At 39.8% G+C, this 23,200-nt stretch overlaps 1 protein-coding gene across 4 annotated transcripts in view; it reads right to left on the reverse strand.

Annotated features, from left to right (window-relative positions):
• The window catches only part of B3GALT1 (beta-1,3-galactosyltransferase 1), a 194,315-nt gene that overhangs the window by 15,606 nt on the left and 155,509 nt on the right, over positions 1-23,200 (reverse strand). Inside the window, exon 5 of one of the 4 annotated variants that reach the window (XR_014184496.1) lies at positions 23,121-23,187. The exons of the other annotated variants lie outside the window; for them this stretch is intronic. The gene's annotated coding sequence lies outside the window, so the exon portion shown is untranslated. Of the gene's footprint in view, positions 1-23,120; positions 23,188-23,200 lie in introns of those variants that run through there. 4 annotated transcript variants of the gene reach the window in all.

The raw sequence follows: 23,200 nt of genomic DNA on the forward strand, positions 1-23,200 counted from the left end.
AAGGTTTTTGGCTCAACAGGGTTTTTGGAAACAACAGGGATTCTCCTGAGCGTGTTCAAGCACTGTGCACGTCTCCATCAATGTCCAAACCCCTTCTCTCGCTTTCAGCAGTCTCCTTTCAGCATTATTGTGATCTGAGAGATCTCTTGAACAAAAGAGATTTTAAAGCAGTCTGCAATCTGTGGTTCCATTTGTTTCCCAGCTATTCTGATATCCAAGGCACCACAAAGCAAAAATGATACGAAATGCAGTAAAAGAGCTGTTAGGCCAGCTGTTGTGGGATCACGCAGGCCATGGAGGGACACACACCGCTCTGCCCTGTGACCGAGGGCTTGACCTGGGTGTCTGACAGGTTGCACAGCCAGTGTGTCTGCTGGCACTTCTTGTCTAGTGCGGGAGGAGGTTGTGCTCTGACTCACTCTCCTCATATAGAAAAAGGTGGGGAAACATGAGGGTTGATGCAAGCATCAGTAATGCTTGGTCCTGCTGCTTGGGACAAAATATTTGATTTCCTAGCGCTCTCGTTGGGAGCGGGGCAGGGGTGTGAGGCTGAACCCTGCCCCTGCAGAGGGGGACGGGCAGGTCCTGCCTGGGCTGTGCGGGTCAGGGCTCCCTTTGCTGTGCGCTTCCACGGGAGGGGAAGGCGAGCAACCTAAATGCACAAAATTTCAAATTATTCTCTAAAAGCCTTTCTCGCTACTGATGCCATGAAGAGTTAATGCCCCAAAGCAAAGGGATGTAAGTAATTTCTTGATTGTTTCTTTTGGCTGCGTGGTAACAACATAACTAAGAGCTGCCCCAGTAGTTTTAAAGAGAACTTCAATGTGTTATTATTCTTATTGAAGGAAAAGCTCTCTCTTCCGCTGTCTTTTTCTTTGAAGAAATTAATTTGCCAGTCTGTGTAGCTCAGAGTGCACTTACTCTGCAAAGATGCTGCCATCTGCCATTTAGTTTCCTTTCTAAGCTGTGATCTTAGACGTGTATTTCAAGGAAAAAGAAGCCAAGTGGTTGAGTTTATTTTCCCTTTGTGTGAACAACAATGGGAATAATTCCAGAGCCAGGCAGTAAGGCTGCCTGAAATGCCAACTGCAAATCACCTTTTCGGTGAGGCATTAATTCATTCTGTGAAAAATATGCACAAACTGGGTAAAAGAGCTCCATTTTTCAGTTTTTGAGATGATTTATGTCAAATTATCTTTTTACTTTTCCTATCCCTTGTTCCTGATCATCTTCCCTCCCTCTCCACCCCTCGCAGTCCCAGCCATCCGGAGCCGCTTGGTGGCTGAGGGACTGACAGTCCCCGCCTGTGGGCCAGGGGGCGAGAGGAGGAGGAAAGGGGTCGCCTGGCCCCTCCTGGGCTGTCTGTGCCTTGCCTTTGGAGACAGGTGCTTCAGGAGCTGAGAAATACCAAGTGACATCAAGATGGAAAACATTTCTTTGCGTCTGCACCTGGGAAATCAGAGCCACAGTATGTGTGCGTAAGCTGGCATTGCCACAAAAATATCCATGCTTTCATTAGTACTTTATGGTTATTTTTAGTCAGATCAGCTCCCCAATCAAATTTGTCTCATAGTCAGACAAAAGCCTGGATCAGCACAACTAAGGGGCATCATCAGTCTTTAAAGTGAGAGGATGTGGCAAAAAAGACCAGAGCAGTTTTCATGGCCACACTCCTGCCTTAAGTGATCATCAGAGCCCAGGGCTCTCCCGGTGCCCCCAAGAACTGCAGCGGTAGCCCCAAGATTTCCTTATGCAAGAATAAGACCAAGCAAACAGCTCCTTTCATCCTCTTGCAGCAATTGCAAACGAGTAATAAACCAAAAAGCCTTTGTTTGCCTATTAAATATTTAGGTTTAAATTTTGGTGAAGACAGGAATGTTTTGGAAATCAGTTCAAGCACTTCTTGAGAATTTAAAAGATAATTCTCCCTCTTTTCTTTTTTTTTTTTTCATTTGTTTTCACAATACCTAATGATTCTTTCTATTCCTCGACTCTCCTCAGATCAGTTTAAACTTGAACTGGAAACTTAATTGGATTTTAACAGAAAACTTGCTCATGCATATAGCAGCTTTAAAGGGCATGAATAGTGTAGTATTTCAGACTGTGCTGCTGTTTGAAAGATTGATGTGATTTTCTGATTTTGACGTAAAATGAAAACATAGCGAGGCGCTGTCACAAGCCTCTGAATCAGGCAGGTTCTTTTCAGCAGCCGAAGACAGCTCTTGGCTCAGGTAGGCTGTTCTCCCACACGTGCCTTTGCCAAAACAGAGTGTGTGTGTCAGAGCTTTTTGCTGTTTTTTTTTCTTCTCCAGCTGGTGTAACGAGGGATAGACTGCTCGTTTCTTGCCAAGACTTGTATAATATTGTGGCAAAATTCAATCCCAGGCTGCAGTTTTGAAGGCAGCATATCAATCACTTGCTGATCAGGCTCCTGCCCTTCTTGCATGAAGGGTCAAACCTCTGTCATCAGGCCAAACCTATTAACAAGTTTCATCCAAATGTTTTGAGAGTGATGAAATTTGTTATGTTTTCAGTCCAAATGTTGGTTAAAGTGTTCATTGTTAGGATGGTAAGAGCCAATATGCAGCTCATCCTTGTTTACTTCTCTGCCTCAAACCTAAGTTGCTAAATCCCTCAGGTCAGCGAAAAATAATAATGCTTTGGGTTTGCCTGTGATTTTTTTTTTCTAATACATCTAAACTAAAAGGAAATTATTTGGCTTTGCAAATTTACTCCCGTGGTTGTGACTAAGTCATGTATTATCTTTTGAAACACATTTTGATTTTGGGATTTCCCAGGAGACTTTAAAAAATAACTTCTTGCATCTAAGTGAAGTTATAATAATAAATAGATATAAAAATAGAGATAGGAGAGTTTTCCAACTAAAGGTTGCATAGTTTTTCACTGAATTGATATCTGGGTCTTCCTCCTGTTGATGCTCGTCTCCAAAATAAACCTGATATGAATTGCACCTTCACTAGCCGACATAATAGCAGAATGATCTACCTGCTGGCTCTTGGGTGTTTGAGACTGATTACACACATCTAGGAAAAAAGTCACCCCATGAGAGTGGCATGTACACAGAATTTAGTCATAGTAATCTAGAAAACTTCCAGTACAGAGTGCTTTAGACAGAAACAGTTGGGGGAATTCAATCATCTCTGTAATCTTTCAGCTTTAACTTCTTTATCTGTTATAAACACTTTTTGTTATAGGGACTGTGTTCATTCAATCCCACAGCAATCCAAGAAAGCCATAGTGCTGGTGACTTAAAATCAGTGCACTGAAACTTATGATAATAAAAGCAATTTTAATATGGTGATACACTGCCTTTTTAATACACTGCTACAAATAGTCTCTGCCATGTAGCAGAAGAGAGAAGGATATTCAGTATTATATAATATATTTTAAATACTTCAGAATGACAGCAAGTATGAAAAACGCATGTAAGTAAATTGGTTTGCCATCAGCTATAAAAAACTGGCAAAATCCTCCAGAAAACAAGAAGTGTTTTTAAGAGTGATCTGACAAGCCAAGTAAGTAGGCTTGCTAATTTAGGCTGTCTGGAAGGAGTGTAGATGAGATTTTCAGCATCTTAGTGATATGACAACAGACAAAATCTACAAACATTCTTTCAGTGTCCTATACTGTGTATTTGGACCACAAAAGATTTTCTGCATCAAGCAATACCAGATTATTATCCTGTCTGACTGGAAACAACCTATGAACTATAGCTGTCTCTGGCACCTATGGAAGAAAAGCCATCAGATGATATCATATATTAAAAAATGGTTTCTCAGTTGCCTTGGTCAGGAAGCTAAAACTTTAGACATATCATTTTTAATTTGAGGAATGATGAAACCAGCAGTGACAAGAACAAAACTGCAAGTTTCTGAAAGTAGATATATTGAATTGGGAGGTGGGTCATTTGTCAGCCGCCCCTGTAGATAAAATGAAATGGAAGACCAAGAAGTCTGCTTTGTATCACAGAGCCAGAGACTGCAGCACAAAGATTATGTATTCTAAGGCATCTGCCTCTCTCTGTATACACCTCTAGAGACACCGAACTGGGTCTTAAATTTCTGCATGCTCCAGCATCTCAAGTTCTGGAGGGAGAGAGAGACTGCAGAGAGTTGTCTTTATACAGCTGACATCTGTAGCCTCGAATGCCATCCATAAATTAGGCCCCTATCAAATAACAGTGCCCATAGGCGTACGCTGCTTAAAAACTGCCCTTCAGAGAGAACAGGCTACCTTCTGTAGGATGGGTTATGCATTTTACAGTCCTCGTAAGAAACCAGTCTGAAAAATAGGTACCGAAACAATTAAATCATCTCTGTTGGTGAATCTCCTTTAAGTCTCTGAAAAGCTGCTGAGAGAAGTGAAGTTGCTTTTGCGGTATTTTTTAGATGTTTTTTAGCTGTAACTACCTGATACGTGCAGAAAAAGGATATAGCAGGGCATTTCAATTCTGCCTTTCTTCTCCATTTGACAGTTGATCTTGAGTGCCCACATAGCCTATTAAACTCATTTTATTATAGCTCTACTATTGACATTTGAGATAAAATGCCAGGGAATGAAATAATTTTTTTTTTAAGGACTGTGACTTTTTGTTTCAATACAGCTTTGTCAGGACCACAAGACTAACAGCCTGCTGTAGTGTGTTGTTTCAGTCATTTCTTTCTACCTAGGAGAAATACCACTGATAAGCACAGCTACCGTCCCTTTGTTGCAAGGTTTATACAAAATTCGCAGGGTTCACTCATTTGAACCCAATGGGTGCTGTGAATGCTTGGCACTGCCTTGGTGGTGTTTGCAGCGCTCACTATCTCCTCCCATCTGGTAAGTTGCAAAGCAGGATGACTCCTTTTTGAAAGCAGTGGTGAATCTTGGCGCTACAACACCACACTAAAGGATTTTTTTTCAGTGCTAAAATGCTGCTTTACACATGGCGTTCTCACTCACCCACCCAATCCTCAGCCTGGAGAAGATGGAGCCAGTGACCCGGGAGGTTCCAGAGGCGGGAATCGCGGCCAGGCCGGGCCCTGCTGGGCACAGCCTGTGCGGAGGTTTGCGCCGGAGCAGCCGCGGCCCTGTGCCGCTCCTCTCGGCTCTGGGGCAGCATCCCAGCAGGTCTGTGTTGCAGCCGGGGAGCCTGGTGCTCTCATTTCCTACCAAAAATCCAGGAGAGTCCCTGGAAAGCTTGTACTGGATATGGCAGCTGTTGGCAAACTAAAGATGTACCACATTTTTCAATATTTTCAGCTAGCAGAAGTTAAAACCTCGTCAACTATATTTTTAACTATCTATCAGTACAATTTTTGATCCAGTCCATCCTAGAATTGCCTTTAAATGCTAGGTACTTTCACTTAAATTGTGATAGTAAAGGGCAGAGCTAAAGTAATTTGCAGGTATTATTATTAGTGAAGAATTCAGAGTGATTGCATGTCCAGTGTTAGTCTAACAGTCATTTAGAGCTCAACTCATCTAGATGAAAGAATTTTCATTGCAATTACTCTGGAGAAGACAAGAATTGCTTAATTTTATATCTTAAATCTGCTGCTGTGTAATCAGATGCTTTTGCAAACTTGATGAAACAAAGCATTTACAGAAAACAGCTTCTTTCTATCATTATTCCCAAGACTATCACTTTTCTAATTGGACTTGAATGAGTCTTATTCCAGAATAAGCTATACCTTTTATTGTTACCTGCTGCGTAACAGACCACTGCAGCTTGCTTCTGCTTCACAGAATATGTCTGTCTCATTAGACTGAAGATACCAGAGAACACCATACCCGGCACTGTTTGTTTCAGATGTGTCATCGCAATTCTTCCCTCCCTGCTCTTTCTTACTGTAAATTGTCCTTGCAAACTGGTCATGTAAAACCGTTCTGGATTGGTATTTTTAAAGCTCCCCATGAATGGCCATGTGTTTGATCTCATCTAAAGAGGAATGGTGGATGAACTATTTAAATAATGATGGAAGCAGTTGTAGCACGATAATTGTGCTAAGATTTCAAAAGTCAATCATTATTTTACTTGCACAGGCTCAGGGTAGCATTAATGTGAATGCAGATAGCATTATATTTTGGTGTGCATCGTGAAATAAAATTTTCCAGTTCTGTGTACCTCAAGTGGTAGGGCACACATACATATAAGTTAAACTTCTCAGTGTTTTTTAATGGCTTGGAACAATCTCAAACTTTCAAGGGCAATGAGTGGTAGAAGAGGTGCTCATGGGATGTTTATATTAATTGTGATTGTATGCAGCCTAATAATATACCCTCTCCTGCTTGATGGAAACTTTTTCTTGATGTCCACTGGATATCAAACAATTTAATGACTTGATGATCAAGAACAAGGTGATTGCAGAAGTACACTTAGGCACCTAAAACTGAGCATACAACTCATTTTGGTGCTCTGCATTCTGTCTACATGGGGCATTTAATTATAGGCATCGCATTTGGGAGGAATTCTTTACAGCTGGTTCCTGATAATGTCATCTGGGATTTTCTTACCCTGAACAGACGCCATCTTGTATTGAATGTCATCGGAAGGACTTTGCCTGAGGGTTTGCCTGAACAATGCAGTTGTTTGTATGTCAGTGCATAAGAAAAGACTTTCGGGGAGCAAACCCAGCCCAGGTGTCTATTGCTGAAGTCTGCTAGAAGGACCCAGAACTTGCCGGCAGCTTGGAGCGTGGTGCTTTCTCAGTGGCTAATGAAAGGGGTTTTGGCCAGACTGCGGCTGTCCGTCCTGTTGCTTTTGTGAGGGTTATTGCAGTCCACCTGGGCCTCCCAGTGTAAATAGCATGTACAGAAGCAGTGTTGTCAGAGGTTACTTGAGGAGAGATTCTTCCTTTCTGCTACTTGTACTTCTCTCTGCTCCAAGATCCCATGCACATACTGATACGGTTTCCAGTTACAGTTTTGACATTTAAATCTATAAACGAGTTTCAAGCTGCTTATTGTGCTACTGTGATTGCTGTCATCTCCATTTCTTCTCTAGTGGGATGGGTCTTGTGATGTTTGCCAGCTTTTTGTTGCTTAGCGTGTTCTTGAAGGGCACCCAAAATAGTATTAAATACTTCCGAAATGACTCCACAGTGTGTTTCTAGTATGTTTCCCAGCCTGTTATGATTTTTTTTTTTTTTAATATTTTGAATAGAACCTAGACCGGTATGTTAGAGACGGTCCTAAGAAACAGGTCTCTTTACTATTGACTGCTGTGTTGCCTCATGGTAGGATGGTTAACTGCTGTACATCTGCAGCTTTCTACCAGGCCATATAGCAACGTCAGATCAGCAGCAACTGCACGGCCGTGGACTCCAAACCTGAGAAATCCAGCATGTCTTCTGAGGAAAGGCTCATTTACTGATGCCATTCGAAAGTCCCGCTGATGCCTGGCTGTCTCCTGTGCCTGGGCAATGTACGCCTGTTTGTATCTCACAACATGCAATGCTTTATTTCTCTGATAAAGGTTACGCTGTTTGACTGATTAATTGTTCAATGTTGACAGACTGGATTTAGCAGTGGCAGCTCTTGGTTTTACAGAAGATGCAGCACATAAACTTTTAACTTTTCCTGTTTTAACATATGATGGGAATTTTCTATTCCCTGTGTACTCTATCATATCTAGTAAATACTGAAAGAAGTGGTGGCTAACTCAAAGAGGACTAGACGTTTTCAGCTCAATTGATTGTGCAGTAATTCCTGTTGGTACTTTCAAAAATTTTATTATCGCCTCTGTCCCGTCAGCACCCTAAGCCTCATCCATGCCCAGCATGTCTACTTATCACTTCTGTAACACCTTTTTTAGGGGCAAGATGCTGCATTCTTCTTTTGCTGGCACTATGGTAGGAGCTCAACAAATGGTAGTAAGGAACTGGGCTGTGCTCAGATCGAGACTTTCATGCTCTCAAGCATTTTAATAGAAACACTATTTTTTTCAAGGTAAGGCTTTTAGAGTCTCTCCTCTGCATTAGAAAAGCAACTATTTAAATAGCAAGCAGACTACAAGCCAAACAAAGTTTTAAAAATCCCAGTGATGGATTTCCCATGATCTCGCAAACAAATTCACTCTGTTTTGTGTTCTGTCATCTGTTATGCTTTACAAGCAGCACAGAAGTGACCCATAAGTAGTCAAGATAAAGTCACTCACAGATTCTCCTAAATGACAACTAAGCTGCAGCAGCCACTGCACACACAGCTCTGATGTGTCAGAGGGTAGAGGGTAGAGAAATAATCTGTTTCTGAGGAAATGACTCTTTAAGGTGGATGGTGTCAATAGTGGAGATGCTGGACACACCTAAGAGTAAACACATACAGGCCAATGTCACAGCTCATTAGATGGTTACAATAGTTGTTGATTGGTGCAACTTTAATATTTTCAGGCTTTAGATGAAGATCTGCATCTTCTTTATTGAGGATATCGCTTGAAGTGGTGGGAAAATTAATGATCAGAATTCTGGTATGAATGGAACCTCGAAAGTCACACTAATTTAGATTTCAACATATTTAGGATATGAAAATGTTGTTTTGATTTTTAAAATTAAGCATCTTAAAAGCTTTGAAATACTTACTAGATATATCTTATTTTTAATTTCTTATCATGACTAGAGATATAAGCACTGAATAACTGGAGAAAGGATGCCCATTTACTTAAGATTTACAGCTCTCTATTGCAGCCTCAGAAACTAAGATGCTCATCTGAGATCCAAACCTTTAAATATTTGCTTTTTTCTTCTAACGTATACGGAGGTTCCCTTGAAAATACCAGATGGTGTAAGCTGCATAATTCACGCTGAAATCCCTGTATAAAGAACAGTAATCTAGAATTGTCAGATTAGAATCCCTGTTCTTCATGATAAATCTGCTGCATAGTCATTATTATAATATCATACAGTTAAGTTATTAAAATAAAAATGAAACTTGTGTTATCTGACATTTTCAAATTGTGGTTTTGATGGACAATATGAAAACAGGAATAGTGACAACAGAGATTTATATTTCTCCTGTTTCGCTGACCTTCATCTTTATTTCTAGCTTTTCCACTCAAGTATCAAAAGATACAGTGTAATAAAGGATCATAGGAAGCACATCTGACAAAACTATCTCCTAAGTCTTGTTGAATAAAACATTCAGTGGAAATGCTTCTTTAGTGCCAGCAGGTTATCATTAAAAGTGTAATGGTTTTAAAGGAAGCCTAAACGCCCCTTTGACAAATTACAGGTCCAGATTTTAAAATTAAGATTTGAGACAAAGATGCTACTGAAGTTATCAAAAGAAACGTACCCAGCAGTTGCCTAATGTACATGCTCATGATGATACCGTTTGTCTGCTAGAAAACCACCCGCATCCGTGATCTAACACTGGCGATGCTGGCACATGTTATGTAAAGTAGAAGCCCCGATCATACTGTCAGTCACACAGCCAGGGTTCTTGCCCTTGTCTTTTATACAAGTTGCCCTTTCAAATTTCTGTAGCAGAGTTGGGGGGCCTAGTTTGTCTGAGCTCTGAATTAACAGTTGTTTCCATTGGCTTGAAAAAATAATCAGGAAAAAACAGCCTATAAAAGCTGTTTTGGTTTGCTTCTTTGTTTTCAGTAGTAACCATGCTAAATACTAAACATACTGGAGTCTTATATTTTAGCTAAGCTATTCTGAACAAAATTCTTAAAATTGCAAATGCGTGTTGAAACCTAATATAAGAGTGTAAATTCCAGATAATTATTTGGACATATCTGCACATGCTTCCTACACAAGGCTTTTCCATACCAGGTTTGAAAAACCACGAACACGGTATAGCTGAAATTGAGTTCTGCTGTGACCTAGTCAGTGTGGGTGCACAACTTTTCAAGCATTCTCCAGCCTCCGCAAAGCCACACCACCAGGGAGCAGTTTCCTTCAACCTCTGAAGCCATCAGAAGAGCCTGTTCTTTATGGGTAGTAATGAATGCAGAATCCTTTTTCTGTGTTGTATGCAATACGTAAAATTACTTTAAATTGCTATTAGTATTTTTTCCAAATTGAATTGAGGAATACAGATTTTTTTAATGCCGTATCCAGTTGCTTAAAATGCATGACTACTACTATGGGCTCCTTGCCATTACTTATTGCTCAGGCAGCATTCCAGGAGGATCAAGGTCACTGGCATGAGAAAGAAGGTTTCCCCATCACTCATTTTACATTTCTCTTGGAAAAGTTACGTTTCTTGGAATCATTTTTCCTCAACTTTTCAAAAAGGGATCTCACTAAAACTTGGAAATTTGAATGTAGATTTCAAAGATCTATGTTTAAAAATGTGAGATCAAGTTCAGTCATCAGGCAATACTGATCAAAAGTGTCTTTTGTTTGGTTTCTTGAAAACACAGCTTCAAGATGAAATAAACAGAACATTACTTAAGTTGATAGATACAGTTTCAGATTTAGAATTATTTTAAAACTTCAAAAGAAAATGCCTCATTTTACTCTTAAAAGCTCTGCTATCAGGTAATTATCTAAAACTTGGTCTATTTTTTATTCAGATACATTTCCAGTCTCATTATCCTTATGCAGGCACAACTCCCATTGGAGTAATCTTGAACTTTGCTTCTGTGACTAGTATGGGTTCAAATGAGATGCTGAGATTTCCAGGAGGCTTGTTGTTACACTTCTTATGCTTTGCTGTATCTTTCATTCCACTCCTCCTTTATTGTGGCAAAACTACTGCCCAGTTTTCTTTAGTTCAAAAAAATCTATCAATTCTTTTTTAAGAGAACAAACATATGGGGCAAGGGTGTGGGGAGGAAATCTCTGTATCAAAGGAAATAAATGTTTTTGTCTGAGGGAATACTTCCTTTTAAAAGTTCCTTGAAAAACTTCAGTAAAATAAAACCTGAGATGTATTCTGTGTGGACTGCGGTATATAAATATCTGTATTTTGATCCAGTCTGTTTTGCGCAAGTCCATTAGCAAGAATGTAATTCGTTTGACTTTTACAATAGTATAAAACAGCAGGTGAATTAACTAGATGCTGAGTATATTTAAATTATAATTTCTCCTGGCAGTAGATCATACAGTGAAATAATTTTTTCCAGAGATCCCTCTCCCTGTCTTCTAACAACCTGCTGTTGTTGCCACTGTTGTCATCAGAAAGTTCTCGCAGACTAAAATATACTAAATAAAGCAGACATCAGCCAAGAAATAGATGCAAAAGCTGCTACAATAAATGCTCCCTATCATGGAGTGGCCCCTACACACAGGATCTCCAGGATTTAACGAACTTCACCTAGTGCATCAGATGTCCCTGGGAAAACTCATTAGAGAAAATAAAACAACCCCTGTGCACTGAGTGAATTAATTCAAATATGTGAGAACAGACAAAAGTGTATAGTTGTGAGAATACAGCTTCATTTTTAATGTCATCCTTGCATGGAAGATGAGCTTGGAAAAGAAATTTCTTAAGACTCTTGGATATAAATCATGTATTCAATAGGTATTGTTTTTACGGCACATTGCTTTTTTCGTGTAAGACACCTGCAGTGCTCCAAGGACAATAATTAATTGGTTATCTGTCAAGCTTATCCCACAGGACCTAATCATCTTGCGTTTTGCTAACGTTCCCTTCTTCTCCAAAGGTGCTTTTTCTTTGAAATTATATAAATTATTACCATAATTAATTTCAACTTGGAGATTTGTTTGCAAGCTGCCCTTAGGCTGAAGTCTGTGGCTTCTTTTTCAGGCCTTGCTGGTGCTGCATGCCTGAAACCATGTCTGTTCTTTTGTCTGCTGTATAATACTGTCTCACAAAAAGTGCTGCCTCTCCATATAAACTGAGTCTTACTTAGAAAATTCATTAATTAGTTCCCATTGTCCTTCCTACCTTGCATATTCTCCTCTTCACTTATAGTTTTATGTAATTTGCTTTGCTTCGCCTTTTTTTTTTTTTTTAAATCAGTCTGTGAGCTTTTTAAGTTCAGGGATATAAGTTGATTTAATAGGATCTCATTTTATAAGATGCCGGCAGGTAGTACAGGACATAAATAGTAGAAATAATTGTCCAAAAGTGCTTATTAATGCAAATATATCTCCAGTACTTATTTAGAACATTTTATTTCATTTTTTCTGTTTTGATTTAAATGTTCTCTTTGTATTAGACTCCTGCTCATCCAGGCTCTGAAGATAACACTGAAAGTTCTGCTGCTGCCTAGGGGCCAAGGGGAGAGATGTGTCACCAGCTAAAAGTCAAGCTGATTGCTTTTAGTTGCTATGAGCTACTAATTTGATGAACCTCCACATAAGACAGGTGTAATAGGACATTTGTTTAATATTCCCTAGCTCCCAGATGTCCTTGTCAATGTCAAACAGAGCACTGATATTTCTGTCATCAAGTTCTAGTTTAGAATCTCAAACTTCAGGTAGTTTGAAACAAACAATTTTGTGAACTTTATGATAATCGTTAAAGAGAAAAGAAGTTCTACCCTCTCCAGAACATTAATGACAGACCAGATGACACATCTTCCATACACGAAGCCAAGGCATTTCAACAGAAGTGAAATTGAGCTTTTCAGAGCAGACTATCCAATCACCTCACGTAGCAAGAAAATCACTCTGCTGAGTGATTTTATAATGTGGAATGCTTTTGGAGTGCTATTGCAAACTTCATATCATTCTCAAGCGCAAACGACCCTACACTTGCTACAGAAATGACCCTATTGGGGACAGCTGTGCAAGTGACAAATCTGCAAATAGATTGCCAAATAAAGTAGCACAAATTCTGTGCAGTAGCTGTGCTTTTTAAACCTTTCAATTTTGCGAAATACACGTCTCTAATGATGCTTGTGTTGTTATTCCAATAATAGATTACATCAAATCACTTCAGGATTTTAAAGCTCGTCTGGAAAAGCATCAGAAAATGTAATTTGTCATGCGCTTGCAGTCAGCTGTAGTGAGTGAGTTTACAGGCATTTCCTCCTTCTACAGTCTTTTGGATCACTTTTACCATCTGGTCATGAATTTGGGAATATTCTACACTCTTCCAACAACTGTGCTGGCAATGTTTGCTATCTCTGTCAAAGAAGGATAGAATAATGTTCATTTTTCTCAAGAATCAAAATTGGAGTCCAGCTTCATCAAATTGCAACCTGGTATTGCACCTCAAACCAATCAGAACTCTGCTGAAGCAAAATTCAGTGAGCAACCCTCACCAAGTGTTCTTCCCAAGCCACTGGGGACCTGTTTCTTTTAAACCTTCTGATAAAGAAATAATGGCATTTCAGCATACAACATCATTTAAAGTCCAAGCTTGAGACGTGACTTTTCATATTTTAAAAACTTTGTCTTCTCCTTCAGGGCCAGGCGGTTTTGAAGGACCGAGAGAAAGGCTATGTGGCTATGTAGATAATTCTTTTTCATTTCTAGCTTGGTAGTACGAAAGTGTCATTGCTTTTCAGGATATAAAACTGCCCTTGTTTCTTGGTGAAGCCTGCAAAGCTGGAGACTGATGGAACTGTGGAGTATGTTATTTAGTGTCTTTCTGACAGACCTGGACTCCCTCTGTTTCCCCTTGGTGACCCGTCACCAGCAGGTGGCTGCAATGCAGAGCGTGGGCAGGGAAGGCTGAGTGCCAGCAAAATGCTCTTTTCCTCTAAGCAGTTGAAGTTGTGTTTGCCCGTTGACTTGCCCTCACTGTGACCTGCCTTATTCCTCTGATTCTGTCTGAGGAAAATGGGTCTAAATTCTGCATGTGTTATCTAAAGCACTTTGAATGTTTGTTTGACATTATCATTGGAGCCTTACTTATCAGCTGTTTTTAATCCTCTGCAAACATGGTTTAATGGAAAGCATAGGGAAGAGAACAAAGTAATCTAAATCTCCATGTGGATTTGCACCAGTGCTGTAGTATGGGCAAGGACAAATCCCCCAAAGCTGTGGATCCCCAATTACAGGACTTGCCTTGTGCGTGCTGGCGCAGCAGGAGCTGTCGGGTCTGCCGCTGTGCCCTGCACTGCCCTCTCGCAGAGCAGAAATTGCCTTTGCTTTCAGCCCCTCCTATAGATCCCTTCCCAGAGGGGTCCTCACCCCCCAGTGACTCAGAAGCATGGTGGGTGGAATGACTTGTTCTGCTCTGCTCTTCGCTCCCTGGCTGTGATCTCCTGTGCCGCGGTTGGAAAGCACGAGCTAAATAGATGTGTGTGTGGGGAAGGGAGAGGAGTGTTCCCTGTCATTGCCTTTTTTGAAATTTCCTATCACTGAAGCCTGACAGACACTTCATTGTTCAGAAAGACTGTTAATTTTATGTTGCAAAGTAGTAATGTAAAATGCCTATGCAGATATTCTTATATGGTTATGGTATCGTCTGGCAGTTGGGGACTTGGTAAAGATGGAACTTGTGATTTTATGAAACTGTTATATCGTGATTGCTTTGATCTGGACGCGATCCGTGATACGCTGTTAAGGCAGCACGGTGCCTCGGAGCAGGACTGAGGGCTGGCTGAGGAGGAGGTGGAATAGCTCCTGGGGCACGCTCTTCAAAACATCAGTGCGGGGATGTGAAAATTCAGCCTCTAAAGATTCCCTGCAGAGCTCAAGGCAGTTATATCCTTTCACTGGAGGAGCAGCAAGCCTAAATTTCACTTATTGTTTAGTATTCTAACATTTGTTTTGGAACACTGCTTTATTGGTTTATTATATAGGGTGCCTTTACATGTTCTTTTTCTATAGAAGGAGTTTCAAAATTTCCTTTTACATTACCTGATTTAAATTAAACAGCAGAGCTATAGCATGCTGTAGCCATCTTTTAACCCAAAACACAGCACTATGGTAGTGTATTATTATTTTTTGTTAACTTGATAGTTTAGTAAGTACCAAATGGAAAATGTTAGCAAATGAATACACTAAAGCAGAACTCAATTATGTGCAATATGTTTTTCCTGCTCCTTTCAACAATTTTATCTTTAATGTAATAGGATTAGCCTTGACCTCTCACTTCAAAATGTTATTGTATCAAAAATAGCAAATATAGTGTTCTTAAATACATACTGTAATTGCAGTTAGACTTGGTCTCATGCTGCCTTGTTTCACTGAAGTCAATGAGGTTATGTGGTCAAGCGAGAGCAAAATGTACTCCTTCCATTTAGACTAAAATGGCAAATTACAGCTCTGAATGTTTCTAGGAACATAGTGAAAGTCTCAATAAAATTGAGTTATAATTTATGCATTGAGCTGAAATAGGAAACTTTGAGCGCTCAGGAATATTACAGAAAATTTCACCCACTAATGTTGAAATTTTGGGCCTGTTCCTTCATTGCATCTTCATCATCTCATTACAGCTCATTACAGAACTTGAGATCTGGTACTGCATCTCATACAAGAAGAAAGCAGTTTTTGTCTAATGGCTGAAGTAAAAGACTGTTGGACTAATTTTAACCAAACAGAGTTTTAAAAGAAAAATAGGTGAAGGGAGTAAAATTATTTTTGTAAGATTGTTTCTTATTGAACACATATATGGGCTGAAGTTAACGTTTTATAATAAAATACCAGAACAGTGACATCATCATCATCATTTAAACTAAAAATGAAGAGGGTTGTGATTTACACGAGTCTCAGTACCTGTTCATCTGCATTAGATGAGCACACAAGACTTGACTTTTTCCTGTCTCAGCTTCTTCTGTTCACAGAATAGTACTCTGATGTCGCACATTGAAAAAAATGGAAGATTATATTTTCAGATTCTAACACCCTACCCAAGTATGAAAAGGCACCTACATGTGCATTTTAAAGACCAGCTTCTAGGATATCTTATACCTTTTTTTTTTTTTTTTTCCCCAGAAGTACAGACCACCATCAGCAGTTGTGATTTATCAGGCACTCCAAAGAAGGGACCAGTTTCTTAAACCCACTAGACCTACCTGTCCTGGGTCAGAGCTGGATCTTAGGCTATTGCTGAAGTTTTAATTCGCTGAGGTAGATGCTGCATCATGCCCTGGGACAGTGGAGACAATATCATTATGATAAAGTGAAGAAGGCTTAGAAAGCCTCTAAGAAGTGGTGCTTGGCAGTGGGTCTGGAGCTGGCCCCCTCCAAGGGACAGAGTGCTCTGGGGTGAGTGTGGATATAGCAAGTGAGGGTTTCCTCCAGTGGTGAGAAGAGGATTTTGTGCAGATCTCAGAAACTCAAGTGTATTTGGTCTAAGGTGTAACTTATGGTAAAACATACTGAGATATGAAGATGGATTGGTGGTGCTGTGCCAAAAGTTACTGGCATAAATGTTGATGCTCAATAGAAAGGCATATTTATCTCTTCTTCTTCACGAGTTTAGTTCTGTGTAGGAAAAATATATGTAATTTAAATATCAGCGGCGTATTTATGCAGAAGTTAATATTATGCATAGAAAAAACTTGGACAGATCATATGCTCTGACTCACCCCTCCCACACTGTGGGACCTTTCAGTGAGCGGGTGGGTGTGTGGTATTGCCCCATGTTTTGTATATACAAAAAGTGGAACATGGTGCCCTTTGGCTCTGACCGCTTTCTCCGTCACTCTCAGAAGCTGTGTGGGCCTTTCTAAATGTGTGCTAGAGAAACACGGGTTTATAATGACAACTAATTTTTTTCCAGAGAGTCATAGAGCAAATAAATGCCCCCAGCCATGGCTCTGCTTTTCACCTTATGGAGAGCAAATGTAGGCTGGTTAAATGGATCAAAGGGAGAAAGTAGCTTGGCCAGAAGAAAAATAAGTTCTATAATTGTTTGGATCAAGAGGAGCTTAGGGACACCTGCTTGGATGAAAATGGAATGGCATTCACAGCAGAGACAGGAAATCTGATCTAACATGGCTAAAACAACTCAGGAGCTTCAGAGGTGTGAGTTGAAACTAAAGTTAGAGGCAAACGTGAACAGCTTGAGCTGTGGAGGGCCAGTGTTTGTGTGCCAGGGGGCCATGTTCATTCCCAGGCAGGTAGAGAGGCCAGACTGCTATAGTTATATTTCCTGCAAACAGCAGCTCTCCTGTGAAACCCTGCTCAATGCAGCCAAATTCTGTGTTTCTCTGGCTGGATTTCTTAGCTGACCCTTCTACCCAGCAGTCGGATCTGGCAGGCTCACAGCTCAGATCAGGCTCCCGGACTGATTTGTTGGCCATCGTTAGTTGAAATGAATGTGAATTGTGAGGACACGCGAAGCAACAACAATAAAACCAGGCCCATCTTCCTACACATTAGAAATGCAGGAAATCATGGGTTAAAGTTGCAGCTTTCAGGGAAAACTTTTACATTCTTTCAGCTGCATGAGCACTGTTGATGATATTAGGAAAAAACAAAAATCAGTTACAATGCCCATAATAGCACATATGCCCTTTCTGTCCCTCTCCTCCCCATCCTAAAGTTTATATCTTTTCCTACAAGTGCTCAGGTTTAACTCTCCAATAGGATTCTCCTGGCAGACAGAGATCGATGCAGTTGCCTCTTGCAGTTGCTTGTAAACAAGTTGTATTGGTCACAGGACAGCGGCAGGTGAGCGGGGTGGTTATGTGTCTAGTGAGTTATATTCCCCGTTTGTGACCTCGTGGGAGGACCACAGCCACCTGGAACAAATTAGAGCAAATGACTTTATCGTCTTCAAGAGAAGGGGCAGAAAATCAGGGCCCACCCGGCGCACAGAAATGCTCGTTTTTCAGAAGGTCTGTGATATTACAGCAGGTTTTTTCTGAATTAAGCTGCAGAAACTGATCTTGACCTCACTTTCCAGACCTTGGACAAAATGAAACTGAAGCAGTTGACAGCTACATATTAAATGACAACATTGCACAATAATTTATTAGTTAATTTTGCCTGCTTGGCGTCAACTGTCCTTGTACCGTAGGGCTATTTGTGCTTTCCTGTTATCTGCATTTTCCATTTAATTGTTATAAACATGCTAATAGTGTTCTATATATTGCTCTAGTCATGTAAAATTTAGACTTTGTTTTTGTGAAGCTGTTAATTATTTTTCTATCCAGGTTTTTAGTGGGCCTGCAGGAAAGCATGGTTCTTGGTTTGATTTATTTTGAAGTAAGATTCCTGAGGGCTGGATTCAGTAATACAATGCATTTGTCTTAAGTACTGCAAAGACTCGTGGCAAAGCCCTGAAAATTAATTTTTTGAGAGACAGAGAGCAGTTGTGAAGCTGTATGTAGGTTTTAGCCATCCAGAACAGGGAGGATTTTTTTTAGAATGGTCTCTAAATTATAGACTATAGATTTGTTCATTTTAATAGGCTGATATCAAGTGTTTAAAGCCCTAAATGTAGACTCTGTATGTAGAAAAAAAGTGGAAGATGTTTATGGGACCAAGAAAGAATATATTCCAGAATTAAAAATAAAATCCCATCAAAGGCGATTGATTAGAATTTAAGATCTCTCTAACAGAACTGGAAATAAAACCAGAACTAGAATGTGGCATTAACTAGAAATCGTTTAATGCTGTGATTCTGTGCTGACTAAATGTAAAATACGAGGGGCATTGCTGTCAAAAAATGGGAGAACAACAACAAAAATGAGTCAGTATGGCATTGCCGTGAATTGGGGAGGGCCGGGCCGAGGGACCACTGCTCCCGCCACAGGGGAGGAAGGCCCTGCCAGCCAATCCGCTGGCAGCTCTGTGTCTGCCCGCCAGTCAGAACGCCTCTCTTTGAGGAAGGCGGGCCTTGGCGGGTGCCGGTGGCGGCGCCATGGCGGGCGCGCAGGGAGGTGCTGGTGCGTGACCAGCGCAGCCAGCTCCATCTCACTGGGTTTAACCACATCATAGAGGTTTATAAAGTTGCTCAGGTGTGAAACAATTTCCAGATTTGCAACACAAGTTTAGGAATGAATACAAGGCTTAGGGTCCTTGGAGTTATTCAGCCCTATCATTAGCCAGAGAAGCTGGTGTCCTGCGAGACTGGTTGATTCTATGTTTGAGTAAGGCCTAGCTGTAATGATTATGAAAAGTAAACAGAGAAAGTGTTACGGATAATATTATGCAAAACACAATGAAAGAACCAAATTATGTTTCTGATTTGCAATACAACAGGGAATATATCAAAGGATCATCTTTTTGCTTCTTTGGAACAAAGTCTGGGTGTTCAGCATGTGTATTGTTTATATTCTAAATAAGTCCTTAAAATGTTAACATTGAAGTCGATTTGTTTGAACAGAATAGAGATCTGTTCGGTTCATTGGAAGACTTAACAATATTCAGTGATAACAAAGCTGAAAACTAATTTAAGTAGACTTATTAAACATGAGAGAACTAATCCGTGTTTCAAAATATATTTGCTTGGGTTTGAGGGAACTTTTGTGATTGAAAGAAGGTGAAAAAGAGGCTTAAAAGAATTATATGGCAGTGAGACTTCAGAAAGACAATAGGAATTTAATTCTATAAATCCTGTAGGAGTTACAGGGCAGGACTTCAGCTGATGAAAAGTTTTTCTTGCCCCATTGAAGTCGTTCTCTTGTATTTACAGTGGAAGTCTGAAGATTTGTATTTTCAAATTGCATTCCTATATCAAAAATCCGCTGTGACTGGCAGCATGTGCTCAGGGGTGCACAGAAACGCTGGTTTTATTGCGGTGCTCCTGCTGGGGAGCCCTGGGCTGCAGCCAGGGCTGTGCGGAGCCAGCGCTGGGGAGCCGGTGAGCTGGTGGACCACAGTGCCATTTTAAGGTAAAGAAGACTTAGATTATTCAGAAAAAATGGTGCAACACTTTCAGTTAATGAATTTACATGCAAGAAAACATCCTTCCCTATTTTAACCCCTGCTGAGCTTGTCAGCCCCAGCACAGCGAGTCTGCAGCCAGATGTGCAGAGACATCGGCTGGGCATGTCTAGAAAGCCCATTCCTGCCCCACAGGTGTAACGACGATATGTTGGGCTTCCTGCAGACGTGGGTGTGGGTGTGTGCTTGCTTAAGGCCTCAAAAAGCCTTTGACAACCCTTCAGCTTGTTGACAAGTTAGTGTTGTGTGGCCTGTGTTTTGAAATGGATCTCTGTGGCTGTCTCTGTTTCTTCTCCGAACCTGCTGACTAATATATATGAAACAAACGAGCATTTAAGATCAAAAGTAAACCAAATTCATATATAGACTTCCTTGCTACAGGGACTTTGTAACTAAGGTGAGACACCCCTTTTGCTTCTATGTCGCTTTTTAAAGTGAGATGGATACCATGTAAAAGTTGACATTTAGCAATATATTATTGGTTAAAGCATTAGTGAGTTTGCTCCCTGTTGTCTTAGTAATTTTGGGGTGCTAACTGCTAGCAAATTCCCCTTTTTAGTAGGGGTCACTGTAGCATTATATGGGATTACATATAAATACTAAAACCTGACATTTTAGTTTGGCTAAAAAGTGGCTAAATGTGAAATTCATCAATATATATCATCCTAGTTGTGCCTGTAGTGTGTAGAATCAACAATTTATATGATTAATGTAGTCTTTCTGTTTGTGCAGTATCAATAATTAGATCGTGGTTTCTTAACAATGTTCATGTTTACATGCCAAAATGTCCTCAGCTTTTATCGCAAAGAAGGACCACGAATTTTTTAAAAATAGGCAATTCTCCTTATTTATGCCTGTTCACATTAGTAAAACAGTAGAGATTTCCTTATTCATTGGATAAGTTTGCAAGTGTTTCTAGAAGAGGTTTGTGTAAGACTTTACCATTCTATTTCTATGAATTCTCATACATTGGATTTTGTAATTTGTTTTCTGTTTGTGCCAATAAAACTCAAGTACCTGAATATGTTAAAATGAAAATGCTGAGGAGTCTGGAGAAAATTAAGTAGGTAATTTAGAATCTAAAATAAAGAGCTGGTACTTTTTTGTGGAATTCAAGAAAAAAGAGCGATAAACATAATACTGGAGTAATACTGAAGACCAAGCGTTTATTTAGTCATCTCCTAATTAATATTAAAAGTGAAAAAGTTCTGGAGACATAATACAGAAACTGTGAATTGAAAAAAGGAGGAGCTACTTTAACCATTACAAATCTGACAGAGTATTGAATGCATTTTTTAGATTGATTATAAATTCTCTGAGTACAAGGGTGATTCCACTGCTGTCTCTCTCTTGTCTAGTGACTTTCCATCTCTTTAGGAGAGGATGTTTTTGTATTATTTTCTTGTGTAATTTCCCACTTGGTCAGTGGTAACTGACCAACTTCACAGTATGGTACAAGTAACAATATATGTAACAGTTGCAGAAGTAGAATTAATTGTGTGGTGTTTGTTTTTTTATTTTTTTTTGTGTTTTGTTTTGGTTTTTAATTAGGAGTCCTTAACTAAATTAGAGATTAAAAGAAAAAAAGGCTGTTTTAAACTAGGCTGGGAAATATAGGTGTTTTTTGTTTGGTTGTTTGTATTTTTGTTTGGTTTTGTTTGGTTGTTTGTTTGTTTTGGAGAGGGTCCACGTTACAGTGGATCTTGCAGTGGTGCTTGACAACAGCTTGAAAATGATCTGCTGGCACATTTTTGATCCGGAACTGTGCTGACTTATGTGTAGACCTACAAGTGGCTCTGCTTGTGGGATTTTATCCTGTGTTTTTAAACCAAACCTCTTCTATCCATTTTAGGCATTTCCAATGGAGTCGTGAGACACAGTGATCACCGGCGTTCTGCGTTTCCTGTGAACATCATCTGAAGGACACTTTGGAGGACACTTCGGTGACAGGATGCCTTTAATTTCCTCAGGCCCCACTTCATATGGGAAAACATGAAGCATCAGGTGAGTCTGACTGACTAGTCTGTTATCAGACAGATATATCACAATTAGGAAGCCGAGAACAAATGCACTGTTTCCTGGTCAATGAAGCATGAGATTAAAGGCTGATGTCCAAATGTGAGAATCCAATTAGCAAGTGACTTATGTTTATGGTACGGAAGTAAAATACTGCTGTTTATATTACATATTCTAGCACAGCGTGGTTCCTACCCATGTAAATTGCAGAATAATTTATTATGAGTAATTAAATACGAATCTGGAATAACAATATATGGTGTTATAAAGAAATGGCATATGAGAAATGCAGTACAGAAGTAGTGCTTTTTCTTCTACTTCATATTGTTCTCCACACTGAACAATATATACAGGGCCTTTAGTCGCATAGGGTATTATGGATACTGACTGCAATTCTGTAACTTCTGGTAAGTTTGAGGATAAACTGACTCAGTAGTTTACACATAGTTACACAATGAATAAAGGCAGATAACAGAAAAGTCTATTTGTATAAAGAATGTAGGGTACAAGAAGCATGTTCTTGAAAAGGTATTTGCAGTATCAGACTGCTGCATTTTGCAATGGTGACCAGTTCTCCACAGCCTAACAGTGCTTTGGATCTTCCTGTGGTTTCCTAGAACTAGGGCAAATAAAGGGGAAATTGTACTGTTTCTTTGTGATAAGTTCCTTGAGGAATAAACCTGTGAACCTTAAAGGTTGCTTTATTAGTCAGATGTGCTCCTGTAAAAATCTCAAAAGAATTTGGTGTGGGAAAGACTTGAAGGTTATGGACTAATTTGGAGAGAGGTTTATTTCACAGGTCATTTATTTGGATGATTGGGATTTTACAAAAGGAGTCTGGGGAAATAAATTATTTTATTTAAAGTGAGTAAATTTCTATGGTTTTATGATTTTTCTCACTTTATTGGGTAATGCACCTTTCTGATTTCCTCTTGTTGACACCCCTGAATGTATTTATAACACATTAGCATCATGCCTAAGCTATGCAGGTCAGTATCTGAACATGTATGGCCGTTGCCTGCATGTAATAATAAATTACCATGGTTAATTATAATGATAATGTGGTGTTAGTTGTAGTGACTAGAGACCCCTTTTTGGATGACCATGAAGAAATACAGCTGTTGGAAGGTAGTTGGATTGCCCAACTATCCATCTAGGTAGAAACATGGGGCATATATTATGAGGTACACCTATGTATAAGAGAGGGGAAAACTAAGAACATACGCTGGTTTTTCAAACAATGTAGACAATGTGCATTATATGTCCATAAAGTTGGGACATAAAGTTGACCTAGACAACAACAACAACAAAGTCAACCAGATGTGACTCAGAAGTCCTGTATGCCAAGTAAACCATACCGAGTAACTGCTTTTATTACTTTGAACGCAATACCTTGTTAAATGTGATTATAGAGATCTTAAATCCACGTTGGTTCAGGGTAGTGTGAAGAGAGGTCTATCTAAAAATGAACA

Source organism: Streptopelia decaocto, assembly GCF_964273445.1.
Source record: "Streptopelia decaocto genome assembly, chromosome: 6".
Lineage (NCBI taxonomy): Eukaryota > Metazoa > Chordata > Aves > Columbiformes > Columbidae > Streptopelia > Streptopelia decaocto.